Source organism: Chironomus tepperi, unplaced genomic scaffold (assembly GCF_022539635.2).
Source record: "Chironomus tepperi strain 1889 unplaced genomic scaffold, CSIRO-AGI_Ctep_v1 contig_111, whole genome shotgun sequence".
Lineage (NCBI taxonomy): Eukaryota > Metazoa > Arthropoda > Insecta > Diptera > Chironomidae > Chironomus > Chironomus tepperi.
This window is the reverse complement of record NW_027226233.1, coordinates 125,539-131,538: the sequence shown is the minus strand read 5'-3', so window position 1 is coordinate 131,538 and position 6,000 is coordinate 125,539.

The following is a 6,000-nucleotide window of genomic DNA, read 5'->3' as shown; positions in this document are numbered from 1 at the left end:
TATACTTAATCATCTGACTCTTGAATTCACTATCTGACTCAATTTGGCTCTTGTCTTAGCAAGCTAGAGCTCAGATAGGACAGAAAAATGGATAAATATACCTTGATAGCTCTTGCCTTTGCCAAATTAATGGTTAATCTTAAGCTCAGGCAATTTTTGTTGAATTTCTATCAATAATGATGGCATTTGACCTATTCATTAGGTAAAACCCTTCTCATAACCCACAGAAGCATACTAACCTACTCTAGACACCATTTTCAAACATCCCAAATCATTACTAATAATATTATTATATTTTATTGTTTTAATGCTGCTTCATTATAGCAACAACGCAGTAATCAATGTCGTTAAATCAATCAAGACATGGCAAATAATACTTCCTACATAGAAGATGTAATAAAAATTTCTTTTTTTTTCGATGTTGACAATTTTACTTACTTATTCACTTACTTTTCGACACTCGAGTGAATAATAACAACGATGGATGGAAGTTCTTTTATTGATTTTTATGATAAATGCTACAAAATAATTCTTGAAAGGGATGACACTTGGAAATGATAATTGAAAAAGGGTGAATGCTTTGAAGCTGACGACTTTATTCATGCTTTTAAGTTTAGTAGCTCATCATAAAGTTGGTCCTCAATCAAATTGTTGATAGGGGGTAAATTTAATGAACTTTTTAATTTTGATTAAAAGTTTTTTGAACTCAATTTTGATGAACCTTTTTTGTAATTTCTGAATTTGTAATTTTATGAGCTTCTGGTGGCAACTTACTGAAATTCATGTACAAAACTGCCAATTAATAAAGCTTCAAATCTCAAAATCTTTCAAAAAGGCATAAAAATCCTTGAGAAATCTAAAACTTTACTGATAAAATTATAAGAAACGCTCCAATAAATATTGAGGATATCCAAAGCTGTCTTTCCTTTTAATTATCAAAAGACAAGCTTGAAAATTACTCAATTGAACGAATTTTCTAGATAAATAATTTAAAAATCCTTTGACGAATTAGCAGTGCCTCACAGAAATTACTTTATCATCTTAATCGTCAGAATTTCGTGTATTTTTGGGTAGCACGAATAATGTCAAAACAATTAAAAGAGTTAAAAATATAAGATCAAAAAAACACAAAAGGCCAAAAAACGGAAGCAGCAAAAAAATGTTCAAAGTGAAAGTGATAAAAATTAAAAGCTTTTCCATCATCTCCAATTATGTTAGCGTAATTTTTTTAAAAACTCAATTAAAATCAATTTGGATGAAAAGTTTTATTTTTTTTCATGGAAAAAGAGAAAGTTTTTGTTAAAAAAGTGGAAATTCCATAATACCAAACTCAGTCGTGCTTTTTCTTTATCTCTGTGTATATATTCCATGTCATGGATGACTGAATAAATAAGTGGTTGGATGGATGGTTATGGGGTTGGAGTATCAGACAATAAAGTTTAGGGGGTTAAAAAAATTAAAAACTTTTATATTTTTACAATATTGTGATAGAGTGTTGGAACCTAGTTGACTGAAGTACAAATTAATTAGATTTTTTTCTAGTTTTACTCTCTGTTGACTAAATTTACTAATGGATAATCCCTTGAAAGTTCTCAGAAAAAATTATAAAGTTTCTCATCATTCTTTATATATATCCATACATCATACATACAACGACGGTATGGTCCATAAACTAATATTGTTGAGATAAAATAAATAGTTTAAGTTAATTAATTCCACAACATTTGTTATCTCGTCATTCACATCACACACAAGCCCAGCATAAAATTTTATATACATAAATACAACATGAAGTCACAAGTCAGGCATTCAAGTAGCAGCCGTCCCCGAAAGCCAAAAACAAACAAGCAATTTACACAAGAGAAGTAAAGGCAAAAGAGGAGAAAAAAAATATAATTAATGTGATAAGTATCAAGGAGTTCATTTACAAATGACTCTCTGGTATTTTCTCATTTGCATCAGTTTACATTTTATTTTTTTCTATTATGATTATTCTTATTATGATGACGTTGTAAGTGAGCAAAAAAGGAATTTTGAGTATTTTGTTTGCTGCTTTCCGTATCACATTATTTTAAGGTTGTAAATTTAGGTTTAGACACTGGTACTTGTAGTTCATGTGTTCTTTTATGATAGGGATTTTGAATTTTTCTGGTTTATTGCGGTCATCAAGCTCATGGAGCTATAGAATGCAATGTGAATGACAAAATCCCGTAAGTCACAGGACGTAAAATGCCAAGAATTTTTAAAAATTTCCGTTAAGCCAGTTTGACCCAAGCATAGGGCATGACTCAGTGAAATCTGCCGTCTGATTAGAACAGCATCGACTAAGCTACATATTTCAGGCATTATCTACGTCATGTGACTTCCAGGAATGTTCTCCTCAGATAGAATATTTCAGAAATCTTAGATCGACTATGTTGATACTGTTGAACTTCGAGGAAGCAACATCAATTCCAAAAGTCACAATCCATCCACTAGGGTAACACTTTGTGATCTTGTTAACGACAATACGTGAATGTGACTTCACAGCACCGTGACAGCATCGTGACGGCTGTTTCTGATTAACTTTTACGGCAAATGCTAATATTTACTGCACTGTGTCGCTCGAATTCATCTCCCTAATTTTAAGGAACTAACACATTCCCTCCTCAATATAAACAAAATCATAAAAATTTACATTAAAAAACCCAAAAAAGTGACTTCCATCAATCGTCCACGCTTTGCGTACACATCCATATAGTTTTTTTTTTATGATTATTAAACAATTTTTTTCGGTCTTCCTTTGAGCTATGAGTCAGTAACTTCTACCAGTCGTAAAACAAACAAGCCAACATAATTAATAACATACAATAAAAAAAAGTATATGACTTTTACCACTATCCGACAATTTTCAGGTCTTTTTCTCTCCGACACCAAACAAAACCGTATTATGAAGTATCATTTACAATTTACAGGAAAATATGCAGACAAAAACAAAATATTGCCACCCTCAAAATAACAATATGAGTAAGTGAGGTACATTAATATGAAAAAAACATTTTAACCCCTATTGTTGTAAGTTTGATGGCAATGATGAAATACGTTCGTATGCACATACGTTTATGTTAGCTAATTATGAATATAATAAACTCTCTTTATTTGTATTATTTTTTAACATTTAAAGTGCTTTAATCATATTCATAATGAAAAAAGTAATCACTGGATATCACCCCTTCCAACCATGTATTATTTTTTTTAGACATGAACATTTATAACTACTTATTTATGCATACAACTGAACTATGAAAAAGGAAAGGTATGATGATGAATTGCGTCTTTTTATTGCTCTGCGTCTGTTCCTAGTTGAAGACTGAATCATCATCGTCAACATCATCATCCCCTATTTCATCTATCTTTGTACTTATAATTTTATTATTTACTTTTTTTGTACTTACGTGCCATGCCTTTTTGCCTTGTTAATTTTTTTACGTTTTGTAGAGCATGGATGGGGTTGAGTGGATGTTTTGTAACACTAGGAGTTGTATGGGCGGTGTCTAATTCTGCCTGGATTGAACATTTCTGTTAAATCACTTAAGCAACATCCTGAGCCCGAGAGGTACAATGAATTGATTTAGCCGTTAAAATGGGTCGAATTCTGCCATTACGGTGCCGTTAGAGCAACTTTGTGTCTTATCTTTCATACAGCAACGTAACAAAGACGTTGTGATGTTCAGGGAATCAAAATTCTAACTCATATCTGATGCCTATTGTTTAATATTACTGATATGCATACTTAAAGGATACCTCTAATATCAGACGTTGGTTAATCGACCAAAAATCCGGTCACAAGTCTGCGTTTCTCTCATTTGATACTGGATTTGATTCTATCAACTTCTTGATACTATTCCTGCAATTTTCTTCCCTAAAGTCACTCAAATACGTAATTCTATGCTACACAACATCCAAATGACCCCTTTACACATACTTTTTTTAAAGCAACTCATAATAAAAGTTATTATCTTTAATTTTTCAGATTAAAATACTAAAAGCAAGTACGAGAAGGAGGAATAATGAATGTTGGCCTCCCCGCTGGTACTTCCATAACTGCTTACACTGTTACTCTAACGAAATTAATGTTTTTTAATTAAAAAAAATCAGGATATTTATTTTTTTTTACTCTCTCTCATTCAGAAATTTAATTCATTATTAAGGTAGGAACGAAGGGAAATAAATGAAATGGTTCAATTACATTGAATTACGCGAGTTGTGCGCAAAAAAATGCAAATTTTTTATTTTACTTTTTTACTCATATATTTATATTTATATTTTATTACACTACCTCAATATCCTCCACTCAATATTCATGCATAAATATGCATACGTGCGTATATCATAATTAAATCACAAAATTATAAAGAAAGGGGTTCAAAAGAGGCATTTTTATTTTTGAAATTTGTTATAAATATTAATGATTATTTGAGAATATATAAACACTAGAGAATAAAATAAAGGATTTAGCCACAAAAAAAAGGTTTTTTTTTATTCCTCACATCTCGCTTTGTTGTTTTTTAAATTAGTTTCATGTTCAGAATTAGAAAGAAATCATTCCGTTCAGTCAAGCATCTCGATATCCTTGGATTTTAATGAATATTAAAATATTTAAAATTTTCTCGTTATGGATCAGGGTTGGGAATTAACATAATTTTTTTGAGAGGGCACTTAAAGCGAGTTGAAAAATACATTTGTAGAACATGAGTTGTTGAGTTGTATTTGTGGATGGGATTTATTGAAGTTTAGTGGCTACTTTATGGGTGTTGATAATCGAGCGACTCAATGCTGCTTCATAATGTATGCAAAATTGATTTCAAACTCCGTGTGGCTTCTAAATGAAGCTGTGAATTGCCCGGGATAGAAGTTTCAACCAAGCGACACAACATAGTCTCTTAGGCATCTTACTGCTGCGTTCTTCTTGGCACAAAGCCAAATTTTTTTTCAAAATCAGTGATTCTTAGCCTCAAAAATTGAAAATTAATTTTTGTATCCTCAAAAATTCAAAATCGAAATTCCAAATAACATCAATAATACCCCATATCCACCAACTCTGCCATTAAGACACACTTTGAATTGAATTCTCAAGAAATCTAATTTTCTCGTAATCAATTTTAAAATTTTCAAAATTGATGCGGTGAAAATTTTATGCTGCAGAGGAAGTTTTTCATCTTTTATAATATTCATAATTGATATTCAAAACGAGAATTATAGAATAATCGTGATAAAAATGATTAGAAACTTCATCTTAAACTTATGTTGATAGGATCAATATTGAAATTGTTTAATTAGAGGAAATTGATGCTGTAGGTGGAATTTTTTTGAATGTATTTTTTGGTGAGGTGTGAAACAGTGAGGGAGAAGGAGCTCTAACAGGCAAAGAGCATGATATTATGATATTACGGTACCCAAAAACAGTCTCGTGTTAGGGGAGGTGAGGAGAAAGTTTGGTCCGTTTTTTGATAGAGTGGTTTTCAATTTTTTTTTTAAATTTATGTAAATTAAATAAAATTTATAATGAAATTTTAAACATATTCCAAACTAGAGCACAAATTTGCCCAAATTTTCTTACATTTCTAATAAAAACTTAAAAAATTTAATAAAATTCTTTGTGAAACATTAGCACTGTCAGGAATATAAATGATTGAAAATGTACAGAGTCATGTAGGGTGACTCCCCCTGAACATGGGCCTCAAGCACTTAATGTTCACAAATTTACGTAAATTTTAAACATTTTTGAACGAAATTTTCTTTCAAATGTTTCATATATTTTGAGTTTTAACAATTTTTACACCCCAACAGAAGCTAAAATTATCTAACATGAGCGTTAAACTTATCTTTGAGTAGATTTTCATAGAATTTTGAGTTTATCTTCTCTAAAATAATTTTCAACATTTTATCAAGTTTCCAAGAAATTATTAAAATAAAACGCAATAAAGTTTATAATTTCCTGAGGCTTATAATTGAATTCTG